The 13,412-nt window shown below is 51.3% G+C and overlaps 1 protein-coding gene across 3 annotated transcripts in view; it reads right to left on the bottom strand.

Moving 5' to 3' along the window:
- The window catches only part of LOC147426311 (Rab3 GTPase-activating protein catalytic protein), a 161,017-nt gene that overhangs the window by 103,065 nt on the left and 44,540 nt on the right, over positions 1-13,412 (bottom strand). The window lies entirely within an intron of this gene.

The raw sequence follows: 13,412 nt of genomic DNA on the forward strand, positions 1-13,412 counted from the left end.
CCCTCGCCGCCCGCACCTGCTGCGCGTACGCCAGCGCGCTGCCCAGCCTGCCCACAGCCCTATGCCCGCCCTACCCACCTGCTCGCCAGCTTTCCCCCACTCCCGCCTGCCGCCCCGTTTTCTGCCTCAGCCCCCCAGCCCCGCCTCCCAATCCTTCCTCATGACGGCCATCCTGCTCGTCGGGCCTCGCCAATACCAGTGACGGGTTCAGTCCTGCAAAAGCTTCGTTTTTCGACTACGTTTCCCCGCCCCTCCCCTACAGCAGCAGACACAAATGGAGGCTCCAGCTTCGCCACAGAGGGACTCTGATGAAGCCCCCTCGCCCGACCCCGCTGAGCCCAGCATTCGACTTGCTCTCTCGCCTACAGAGCAAGCGAGCCTTGCCGCAGAGGTAGAGAGATTGCAGGCGACTTCGGTCATCTGCAAGGTTCTCGGCACTCGACCTAGCAGAGGGGGGCTGCGAGACCTTCTCCAGGCCGGCCTTCTCTCAGAGGTGGGCAAGATCTTGGATGTCCAGATTCTCGGACGGGGGTACTACCAGATTGAGTTCGAGACTTCCGAGATGGCTTCCAAGGTCATTGCTATGAGTCCACTGGCCATCCGAGCATCACGCGCCCACTTTCGACAGTGGCGACATGGTTTTGACCCGACTTCGGATGTGCTAGTAGAGGAGGCAGACATCCCCATCTCAGTCTGCTTTCCGGGTTTACGGAGGGAGTACCTTCCACTTCTCTCCAGGATTGGCTCCGCCATCGGGACAGTCCTGGAGACACCTCGTACGGCAGCATCAGTAGCTGCCAAGGCGGCTGGCATCCCTTCAGTTCGAGTTTTGATCAGAGATACCCACACGCTCCCGAAGGTCATCCTTTTGCCTCGGGTGAGTGGGGGTTGGTTTCGACAGAGTGTGGAGTACTCGGGTCTCCCGAACCAGTGCTTCATTTGCAGACAGATGGGCCACCTGGCGAAGGCCTGTCCACGGAGGAGACCACGACCCGCACCCCAGCCTCAACCCCAACCTACCAAGGCTGGGCCGCAGCCACAGCGACACAGAGCACAGATTCAGCGCCACCCTCCGAGCCTGGGGCTCCAGCGGAGGAGGGGTGGCAGCAGGCCCGTGGCCGTCGACGCCAGGGGCCACAGCATCAGCCTGGCACTCAGAGTGGCCCCCAGGTGCCTACTCAGCAGCAGTGGGTTCCCACGGGGAACCGCTTTGGGCCTCTTGAGCAGGAGGACCCTCCTTCGCCAGCCTCCACCTCCGCTTCACCCTCGCCAGCCGCTCCGCCTTCCGATCTCCCCTCCTCCTCCTCATGCCCTCCCCCGCCCTCTGCTACCGCTCACCCCCCACCTCGCCCCCCCCATGTCTCTGCCGCCCCACCCCGCTTCTCCTCTCCCCCGCCCCCCCAAGCCCCTTCTCCCCCTCCTCCTGCTTCAGTACCACAGTCGGCTCAGGAAACTGGACCCTCGCCGGCGAGAGAGGGTCAGCCCTTCATGCGGCCCCCTCTGCAGATTCAAACATCTTCTCTTGCAGCTATCCCGCGTGGTTTGACGAGCATTGACCTCCGACGCCGCTGGGATTTCTTCGATTACGGGTTTACTCGTTTTCTTGGCGACTCCGCAGCAGACCACGAGGCAGCCTGCTTCAGAGTCCACGCTTTGTTCCTCGCCGCTAGGGGGACAGAGGCCTTGGACTCAGCAATTGGTTTCTCCTTCCCCCTCTGTGGCAGGACTGAGACAGAGTGGTCCCTCGACTCAGTGGTGGGATGGTTGCATACACAGGTTCTCGAGTTCTCTCACCACATGGGAGAACTTGGCGTTACAGATTTGTTGCAGACGTTGTGGCCACTGGCCAAGTTTGCGGTGACACCCCCAGACTCAGCAGGATGTAGACACATTGTGGTGTACTTTTTTGCTAATACGCAGTGTTTGCCTTGCTATGTATTCATTCATGAGGACTCCTGGACAGAGGAGGTTGCTTTACGCACGGCTCGCTCTGCTTGGGCTTGGACCAAGCACTCACTGCAGTCTCGCCTATCTAGAGGACGCTCTGATGCGGATTATTCCCCATCCAAGCCTGCTTCGAAGATAGCTCGTCTTGCTGCTGCGGCAGCATCTGTTCTCTCTCGCTCCCCATGAGGATCGTCTCGTGGAACGTGCAGGGACTAGGTGGGCCCCAGTTTCAGCGACAGTGGGGCAGATTGCGTCAGGAGCTTCAGCGTTGCCTTGTGGGAGGAGAGATTGATCTCCTTATGCTTCAGGAGCACCATTTGTCTGAGAGCCGCACTCGGCGATGTGGTCAGATTTTGCGTGGACGCTATGATACCTTTTGGTCAGCTGCTTTTGGACCTGGAGGCATCCAGGGTGGGGTATGTATGACTATTGCGGACTCACTTCAGCAGGCCATTGTGGACAGAGGGATTATTGTACCAGGCAGGGCTCAGTGGATTACTATGCAGGTTCAGGGTAGCCTTGTGGGTTTCCTGAACATCTATGCGCCCAATGTGGCGAGTGCTCGTGCAGAGTTTTGGTCACAGATTGTTGAGTCTTTGCCACAGGTTGACCAGTGGTGTGTAGGAGGGGATTTCAACATGTTGGAGGACCCTTCTGACAGGATCGGAGGCAGCCATGCTACTGTGCATGGAGTCGAGTTAGCAGCTTGGGAGAGGTTTTGTATGACGCTGAGGGTCTTGGATACATGGCAGCATTCTGGCTTTGTGAGGCCTCTAGAGAGTCTTGCCTTCTCTAGATCGGACCGCAGAGTGGGAGGAGTGAATCTATCGCGCATAGATCGCTTCTACACTAGTGACCACTTCAGTGACTTGGGGGGATCAGTGGGCATCCTGGCAGGGACATCCTTCTCGGACCATGCACCAGTGATTCTCACAGTGGCAGATAGGCAGAGGAGTGGGAGCACGATGCTTCGCATCCCAGAGCGGGTCTTGTTGGACTCAGCACTCAGAGAGAGGGTCGAGGCTCTATGGACAGAGGGCATGGACAGCCAGGCTCCACCTGCAGACAGAGTGGCCTCAGGCCTAGCTCAGCTTAGCCACTTCTTTCTCCAGGAGTCTCTGGCTTGACGGGCTGCAGCGAGAGAGGAGGTGCAGCGTCTCAGACGAGGCATTGCTTCACTACAGAGGATGCAGGAGCAGCATCCAGACAGTCCATGGTTGGAGGAGCAGTTACAGCAGGCTCGACAGGAGCTTGCTTGCACAGAGGAGAGGCGCCATGAGTTTGCCTTTCATTGACAGGCATCTCAGTGGACTCAGGTGGGTGACAGGGTGACAGGTGGTTTTTTTGAGACAGTGGGACCTCGGCACTCGCATGCCAAGGTCAATCAGTTGAGGAGACCCGATGGGTCAGTTGTTTGTGAGCCTGAGGATATGCGTGCAGTCGCTACTGACTTTTACCGTGAGCTACTGTCGGCTGAGCCCGAGTCAGAGAGACAAGATGTATGCAGGGAGCAGGTTTGGGCACAGATGCCCTGTCTTGTGACTCAGGAGATGCGGCAGAGGCTTGAGTTACCTCTTCAGCTTGAGGAGCTGCACACGGCTCTTAGGGCCCTCCCTCGTGGTAGCTGTCCAGGTGAGGATGGGCTGACTCCCAGCTTCTTCTTGGAGTACTGGGACCTGCTTGGCCCAGATCTTTGTAGTGCCTTTCAGTACATTCTGCACACAGGAGTGATGCCGGATAGCATGAGTGAGGGCCTGATTTACCTCATTCCTAAGGAGGGTGGCTCCTTGGATGAGATTCGACAGTGGCGCCCCATCACCATTCTCAACTCAGCCTACAAAATTCTTGCCAAGGCTTTGAGTTTGAGGATTCAGCCACTTTTGGAGAGCCTTATACATGGGACTCAGACAGGTTTTGTCAAGGAACGCAGTATCCTTGACAACATCTTCACTTTTTGGGAGGCTTCTGCCCTTGCACGGCTCCGTGGGGAGGACCTTGTGATTCTTCTTCTCGATTTTGAGAAGACATACGACAGAGTCGACTGGGACTTTCTAGAGGGCACGCTACGTAGGATGGGCTTCTCAGAGGCTTGGATCAGAGGGGTGTCAGCTTTGTACAGACAGGCTCATAGTCGGGTGCTTTTGGCAGGAGGTAGAGGTGAGCGCTTCATGCTCACACGATCGGTCAGACAGGGTTGTCCTCTTGCCCCCTTTCTCTTTCTGTTCTATGCGGAGGCGATGAGCAGATTTTTGGTGTCACAGCAGGTTGGTTTGAGGGGCTTAGCACTCCCTCTACAGGGAGATGAGCTTCTTGACGCTGAGTTTGCCGACGACTCAGCCTTGTACTTAGAGGGCCAGGAGGCCAATTTATACAGATGTGGGCAGGCCTTGGAGACCTTCTGCTGTGCATCGGGCGCACTGATCAACTGGAGAAAGACAGTGGCTTTCTCGGTTGGTAGTGCTCCTGTGCCAGATTGGATGCCAGGAGAGGGTTTCAGGTGGATTCCTCCAGGGACTGCAGTTCGGTACTTGGGTTGTCAGGTTGGTTTGGATTTGTCCCCCGAGCAGCAGATTGCTCCTCTTCTCCTGTCCATCAGGAGAAAGCTGTTACATTGGAGCTCAGCCCGACTTTCGCTGGCTGGTAGAGTAGTAGTTGCCAACCAGGTGTTGTTGGCGACTATGTGGTACATCACTTCCTGCTGGATCTTCTCGAGTTCTTGAATCAGCCAGGTACAGAGGCTGATCAGGAACTTCCTTTGGTCAGGTCGCGACACTCAGATTGCCCGAGCCAAGGTGGCTTGGTCGGTCATCACACTTCCTTGTTCTCAGGGAGGGCTTGGGATCATTGATCCAGCACAGCAGAGCAGAGCCCTTCTTGGGAAGTTCGTCGTCAGAGGACTTCTGCCAGGCGAGGAGCCCTGGAAGGAGTTCTTGTTGCAGAGGCTTCGTGCCAGGGTGCCTCAGTCAGGAGGCCCTTGGCAACCCTCGACCAGATGGATCTTTACAGAGTTGCGTCGAGTTGGTTTGAGCAGGAGACTGGAGGACCGATTCGCTGTGAGTCTGCTTCGTTCTTGGGAGCTATTACGGCGTGGCCTAGAGCAGAGACAGCCGACGTGCACGGAGGAGCGCCTACGGCAACCCCTCGTCTGAAACCCCATGGTTAGCACTCAACGAGGCCACTTGGTTGGGAGTAGGCCTCATGTTTCTTGGGGTCCCATGGCAGCAGGTCCAACGCGCTCTCTAGGTGACTGGCTAGAGTTCACAGGTTTGTCAGAGGAGGTGCAGGTTGTCCAGCTACAGGGCATGAGAGGGGTTCAGAGCATGTGTCAGGACATCTCAGAGTCAGTTCCAGCTGACTGGCTCACGCCTCTCGAGCCAGTGGCACCCCGGTGGATGGGAGCCTTCACACGGCTGGAGGTTCTCATTTCAGTCAGGGCTTGCTCAGAGACTGTCCCAGCCCTGTTCTTCGAGCTTCAGGGTGGGGGACGACTACAGAGAGTTGCAGTAGAGGCCCCGCAGGTAGCAGAGTGTTGTTTCCAGAGGATCCGAGTTGTGGGCATCTGTGGGAGGACTTGCGTCATAGACCCTGACCCAGCAGCTCTTGAGACAGGACACTGGAGGCTATGGGCTTGGGAGTGCTGTCCACTGGCACGAGTACAGTGGGATCCTGGTGAGTGGCTATGGAGGGACCCATTCTCTTCTGCAGACCGCCCAGGAGTCCCTTTCTTTCAGTACACTGTTCGGCTTGGACGTCATATACTTGCAGCACAGAGTGAGGCCCGCCCCGCTGCAGCACATCATTGGCAGGAGGAGGGTCTCACAGTTGAGTTCTTGGCAGCTTTTTGGCAGAGGCTGTGGGACTCCAGACAGCCGAGGCGCGTCACCTTGTTCCAGTGGTTGGTTGCACACAGAGCCACAGCAGTAGGGAGCTGGCTAGTACATAGTGGTCTCTCGGCCACATGTAAAGCCTGTGACCAGTTGGTGGAGAGTCAGCGTCACTGTCTTTGGGACTGTCCCTCGGCCCAGCAGGTGTGGCTACGAGTTCTTCGGCTGATGCCTGCCCTCTCCACGGCTCGACAGTACACTTGGGGGGTAGCGGCTTGGTCCACCCTCACGGGCCCGGCACTTCAGTTTGAGCTATCTTCCACCAGCAGGATGATAGTGATACAGGGGGGTCGACCTACACTCCAGCCTGCTACAGACCTTACTCCACAGGAGTGGAGCAGTGAGAGAGCGGAGTGTTGGGAGCTCATCAGCGGCCTAGCTCTCTGGTTCATCTGGCGGGCCCGTTGTTTCCGCATCTTTGAGGCTCGCCTTGTACCACCAGCAGAGACTGTTCGTGACTTTTGGCTAGAGCTGATCCATACTCTCAGAGGACAGCTTGAGGGACTACAGGGCAGCTCCGACCGCATGCGGGAGCGCCGCGAGGCTTTCCTTCGACTCTGGCGCCCTGGGCCGTTCTACTCCATGGTCCAGGGGGTGCTCAGATGGCACTACTGTCCACCTGTGTGGCTTTTCCCTCCTCCCATCTCTTGATTTAGCCCCATTGTACATATGCTGTTTTTTCATTGGGAGAGTCTCCCCACCATGCTTGTTGTAGCCCTCTCTTGCAGAGGTGGATGTAGCCCTATGGGCAGTTTTCATTAACTAATAGAAGGATCTTTTTCTAAAAAATAAAAAATAAAAGAATGGGGAACTTATACTTGGTTCTATGTGGGATAGATGTTCAAGTGATAACATCATGAATGCACAGGGGTCAACCATGATAAGTATGATGAACTCAATGCAGTTTGTAGCCATGAATGGTGCGGATAAGTTCGTACACTCTGGATCATACACTTGCTACACGGCAAATCATGGGAGGAGCACAAATGATTATGCCTTGGTGAGATATGATGCATTGGACTTGGTCCATAGTTTTGAAGTGGGTAGCAGGCTACCAACCTCAAACCATACACCAATCCATATATGCCTACACATGCCCAGTATGCCTATTGTCAACACGATGAATACACCCAATTGGTCATACAAAATGCAACTCATGAAGAAAGAGGACTATGCTAGTCTCTTAGATAGCTTACTGTTTGACCGGAACATGCCTTGTGACATTGAAGAGACGTGGAAGATTTTCCGACATGCAATGGAGGAAGCGGCAAAAATTATTATGGGCAAGTATCAAAGTGGTAAACAGATTAGGAAGGGCTTACCTCATAATCCTTGGTTTGATGTAGAATGCAAGGAGGCCAACCGTAAGATGAGAGGCTTATCACAACACTCAAATGAATGGGAATGGGCTGCTAGAGAATACAATACACTCAAGAGGAAAAAGAGACACATGTATGAACTCTCAAAAGAACAACTAGACTTTAGCAGATTCAAGAAAGAGCCAAAGAAGGCTTGGCGTAACATGAAGGCGAAGAAAGGGGATGTGATGGGAGATTTCAGCCTAAACGAAATGCATGAACTCTCAAAAGAACAACTAGACTTGAGCAGGTTCAAGAAAGAGCCAAAGAAGGCTTGGCATAACATGAAGGCGAAGAAAGGGGATCTGATGGGAGATTTCAGCCTAAACGAAATACTATGAATTTGAGAACACCTGCAAGCAAAGTGTCGCAAAGCGATGGGAAATCAAGTCTATGGCATTTGATGTATGCATGGTCCAAACAATACTTTACAGTGTAGAGGTATGGGGGGGGGGGGGGGAGTATCCCCGCTAGCACTTTGAATGACATTGAAAAGATACAGAAAAAATTCCTCTGTAGACACATGGGGATCAAAACTACCACCCCATACTCAGTGATGCAGACAAGCAAGAGACCCTTGGAAATGCAAGCCTTACAGAGGGTACACAGATACCTCATGAAAGTTAAAGATGATGCCGGAGAGCCGTCTACCCCACATGGCATGGCAAGCCGGATGTAAACCGCAAAAGAATTACAAGAATAAATTTCTCACATCCAATCTCGTAGAAGACATACGGAAATGGTTCTCTAGATGGAATGTGGGAGACCATGTGGACATGCATATAGAGGAAGGCACTAAACATGAGCATGGGCTGAATTTTGACAGAAGCATACTTGAAGCCCTACACACTAGATGGAGTACAGCAGTACACAGGTCCAAATTTGAATACTACGGTAAACACATCAATACACGATATTGGGAGACCTACAAGACTGGGGACACCCAGATGCATATCAAGACACCTATGTCCCACCGGGCAAGATGGGCCATTACTTTGATGCGGACGCGATCACACATGCTCAAGATTGAAACGGGAGGGTGGTTGAATATTAAAGAAAATAGAAGGAACATGCACACAATGCAATTTAAACAAAGTGGAAAGCGAGGCCATGTCACCATCGCGTGCCCAGCATACGCACACATCCGTGTTGATTTCCCACTGCTATTGCAAGGGGATCATGGATGTCACCTCTGAGGAGCTTCTCTCTCGGACACACCCCTCCCCAGTAGCTTTAGGCATCTACTTTGCCAAAGTATTGGATCATCACACAACACTAACACACAAAAAAGCTACTAGCCCACTACCCCCTCTACACACATGAGGGGAGCATCTTGTAGATTTTTTTGTGGTCCCATGGTTCATTTTGGCCCCCCAAGGACGTAAATACAACATCATCATCATCATCATCTCTCTCTCTCTCTCTCTCTCTCTCTCTCTCTCTCTCTCTCTCTCTCTCTCTCTCTCTCTCTCTCTCAGGTCGCGACAAGGTGGATATATTTGCAACAGACTTGGGACAGTGTGCACAGCAGGTCGCCACCACGTTTAGCCAGTGCGGGTTGGAGTAGCAAAACCCCATCAATACTCAACAGTGTCACTAAACACAAGCGGAACCGAGGGCTTGTGCAACAGGGGCCGTTACGATGGAGGTCATGAGCGCTTCACCAGTTTGCAAGTCCCGTACGAAGGTGGCTTTCACGCTTACAAACAAGCGGATAACACAAGTGGAAAGGGAGATGAAGGAATGGAAAGCAGAGATAGAAGGATGGTGGAAGGAGAAGGCCAACCTTCTTCAAATGTTCCTCAACGAAGGCACGCAATGGAAGGAGAAAGAGGACCTGCACATAGAGATACAAGCACTTAAGGCATTCAAAAGCACTCAAAGAAGAGGTCTCAGCCCTCAAGCAAGAGCTTGCTTATAGAGCAAGCAATGGACTAGAGAAAGGTGAATTCCAGCCCTCCATGATAGAGGAAATCAAGGTCATCAAGGATTCGTACGGATGATCAAAGAGGAAGAGAAACAGAATGGGATAGAGACGTCTTCGTGGGTGAATGTAATCACGAAGACACAGAAGAAGGCGGATGAGGCCAAGAAATGGATAGAAGTCACTAAGAAAGGGAAAGGGAAAGAAACCAAACCACGTCTATCCCCACTCCTACAATCATCGACATGACTTTAGAAGAAGAGCAGCGCAGGAAGACTAGAGCTTTGCACATACGTATAACCGGTCTAAAAGACCGAAATGATGTGGAAGGGGAAGTCAAAGAACTTCTCCGTATGATAGGTAGTGAGGCTACTCATACAAAGGCGTGGAGGGTAGGGCAGAAGACACAAGGAAATGGAGAGACTTCAAAAGAAAGAGCTCTAATCATGCGCTTCCCATCCATGGAGGCAAAGAAGGACTTCTTGAAGAAGCCTCCTTCACTAAAGAAAACAGGCATATTCCTTGGAGATGACCTCACACTCACACAGCTTGCTCATATGAAAGAAGTTATGCCCGAGATAATCACAGCTCGAGAGAAGGGGAAAGTAGCCTTCTATAGGGATGGACAAGTGGTTATTCTGAAGAAGCACACCGCATGACAGTGCGAGACCTGCGGGACCACACTCAGAGTGACTACATGAAATTGTAATGGATCTTTGCGCCTTGACGTAGGGGCCTTTGAGGATAGTTTCAGAGGAAAAGACATCATTTTCTACTCTCAGACGCATCATGCCCTGCGGCAGTCCATGCCCCACGTGAGCGGATACAGATGGGAGACAACTTGCAGACAGGAGACTCGATCAGAGTGCAGGAGATGAGGTTCAGGAGGAGTGGCAGTCTTATTCAGGGAGGAGCTACAGTCTCTGATACATATAGCTCGGAGGGATGAGCATGCTAGGTACATGTAAAAACGACACTGGGGTTTAATAAGATGATTAATTAATCTTCGGACTGATGACGGTGATAGAAATTTTCGCCTGTCGCTTTACCTGCTTCAACTGCCCTCAGGATTCTGCAAACTTCATTTAAGTTCACTGTGTCAACCATCATGCTTCAATTTTGTGAAATGTTCTGTAGCTTCTTGCTCTATTTGCTTTGCACTGCCTTAATTGCCGCTCACAAGCTTCGACTTCTCCTCTGATCGACTTGATCTGATTGCCTTCAAGCTCTGTATGCCCTTGGTGATTTCTCTTTTCGAGCTCGAGAGAGTTTTCTCTTCCTTGCTTTATGCTTCACCCAATTCAAGCCTTCCTCCCTTGTTTCCCTAATGCCCTCATGCCAATCTTCCTTACCAAGAGCCCTGCTTCGAGAGCTCCGCTTGCTTCTTGCAACTCAAAAACCCTTATGCCTCCTCTTGATTATGGCCGAGAGAAGGAGAGAACGTCTTGCTTGCTCCGAGAAGAAAGAGCGGCTCCCTTGTCCCTTCTTCTTCCCTTAGTCGTTTCCTTGCTCCTCCACTTCTCCCTTGCTTAGTCGAGGAGCAGAAAGAGGATAGTCGAGCGGGATAAAGAGAGAGCAAAGGAGATGCCCTCGTGCTCAACCCCTCCTTGCTTCCTCTACTTCGAATACCCCCCCGCTTGTTATACCCTATTTTTCCTTGATCTTCCTTGCCACACCTCTTTTCTTAATTGCCCCCTTCCCCCTTAGCAACGACGGCACCGTCATTGCTAGGTGGGAAGCAACTTTATGACGTGGCAGCCGTCGGATGTCAGGTAGTCCAAAACTGCCGAGAGAAGGGCCAAAAGGCGGCGCCAAGACATGCTGAGCAAGTATTCCTTCTCATGCGAGCTCATCCGAGCACTATACGGCTCTGCCCGAGTGCTCCTTGCTCCCCCCACGCTCCTGCTGCACTTGTCGACTTCCTCCTCCATTATTTTTTCCCTTCCACACTCATTAAGCCCCTTGGGCGGCCATATAATTTGCTTTAGGTTGGGCGGCCATTTAATTTGGCCCTTGGGCTTGTAGTGCACCACATTTAGTTTACATGTCCACCAAGGTACTGCCACATGCCCTCAAGATGCAAGTATAGGTGAATGCAGTGGGAGAAAGGCCTTCCCTTCGCATTCTGTGAAATCAGCTCAAACGTTCTGCGTCGTAGCTATGTTAAATGTACCGCAAGAGACGACATTAAAAAAAATCCACTCAAGCACTTATTGTGCTCTCTGAAGTGCATCACATTCGGCATACATATCAACTAAGGCATTGCCTCACTCTGCATTCATTTGCAGCAACCCCTTTTTGGGCATATCTAACGACATTTTGAACCGAAATCTCATCAAGAACTTTATGTGCTTTTGTAGCGGCAACACATTTCGTATACGCATCGGCCAAAACATTACCGAGCATCCATAAATGTTGACCAGAGCAGTGATAAACTCCATTATTGCCAACCAAGCACTGTCAATCACCACATTTTGCATACATATCGTCCACCGTAGTGCTGAGCACAACTCTGGAAGCATATACAAAAGATGACATTTCGGACTAGGTGCAACTCAAAACACTTATAGCCCTATTAAGTGCACTGTATTCCAGATCCTGGTTGAAGTCCAAAATCACCAGATCGCACACTCACCAAGGCGACCAAACCAATACGGAACCGGCCCTCGGTGAAACTTAAACTGCTAATATCTTGGCAACTAGAGCTCCGATTGCCAGTCTCATAGGTCATTTTGGCCTTTTGAAGACGTTAATATATCATTTCATTTCTCTCTCCCTCTCTCTCTCTCTCTCTACAGCCTTCTATCGCTAAAGAGTCTTCTCATGCTGCAAAGCCTTCTATTGTTGCAGAGTCTGAAGAGTCTTCTATCGCAAGAAAATGCTATCGCTGAAGAGTCTAAAGAGTCTTCTATCGCAAGCAAGGGCTTTTTCTGTCTAAGTCTTCTATCGCAAGTTTCCTCTCTCGATTGAGGGTAATTCACGCGAGGCAAAGGTAGCACTTGTCAAGGCAACTGTAGTACGCACAGAGAAACCCGGCACGCTAAGGGTGCTTCAGGATGGACCAACCAGTCAATGTCGGGGATGCCAGCATTTATGAAACCCCGCATAAATCAAAAGTGACATTTAGGCCGAGGTTTCGAGAGAGCACACTATCGTCAGCTTCTGTAAGAGCAGAGAAACTTTCTAGAGTCAAAGATGACTTAATGTATGAGAAGGTAAAGGTGATGATTAAGGCGGAGCTGAGCCTCTTGAGGGGTGACATTGAAAAAGAGATGTATGCAAATGTGAAAAGTTACAAAAAAGCTATGTATGCAAATATGAGGAAAGAATTGGACAAAGAAATGCTTGAAAAGCGTGACGAGATGTACGCATCATTGAAGGCCAAAATGCAGACGATTGTGAGGGCAGAAGCTAATGTAATGGAATGTATGACGCAGAAAAGATTCAAGGATGCACTTGGTATGTTTGAATCTTGGAACTCAAAAATGGAAGAACGCATGAATGAAAAGGATGCATTGATCGAAGCACTTAAGGGAGACCTTGCAGCTTGCAAAATACCCCCGCAAAGGCAAAGGAGGTAAAAAATCAACCCTCAATGATCAAGGAGCTCGAAAGCATTAAGGAGTAGGTGAAAACTCTACAAGAGGAGGAGGAGCAAAAGGCACGAACAACCTCCTCGTGGCCGGAGCACCTATTCAAAACACAAAAGAAGGTTGATAAAGTTGAACAGTGGATCGAGGACGCAAAGAAAGGAGATGCCTGAAGCCACGACGACATCCACTATTATCAATATGACAATTGAGGAGGAGTAAAAGAGAGAGACGAGCCCTTCATGTGCGTGTTACAGGTCTCAAAGACACTGGAAAAGTAGAAGAAGAAGTGCATGAGCTCTTGCAGCGCATGGGTATTTCTGAACCCACACACACAAGTGCTTGGAGAGTTGGCACGAAGGGAAGTGATGAGCAAGGAAGGTCCAAGGAAAGAGCACTCATTATATGTTTCCCTACGATGGAAACTAGGAATAAATTTCTGACACTCATGCAAACTAGGATATTTTTGGGTGATGACCTCACTCTAACACAGGTAGCACACATGCAAGAGTTGATGCCAGAGATCAAAGCGGCGAGGGAGAAAGGAAAAATTGCTTTCTACATGGGAGAAAGAGTACTGGTGATGGAAAAACGCACCGCATGACGGTGCGAGACCTATGGTACCAACCTTAAAATGGCAGCATGGAATTGTAAAGGATCAATGAAGCTAGTTGGAGGTGCATTTGAGGATAGCTTTAAGGGAAGAGAC

The sequence above is a fragment of the Adiantum capillus-veneris genome, chromosome 24 (assembly GCF_014529385.1).
Source record: "Adiantum capillus-veneris isolate H3 chromosome 24, ASM1452938v2, whole genome shotgun sequence".
NCBI lineage: Eukaryota > Viridiplantae > Streptophyta > Polypodiopsida > Polypodiales > Pteridaceae > Adiantum > Adiantum capillus-veneris.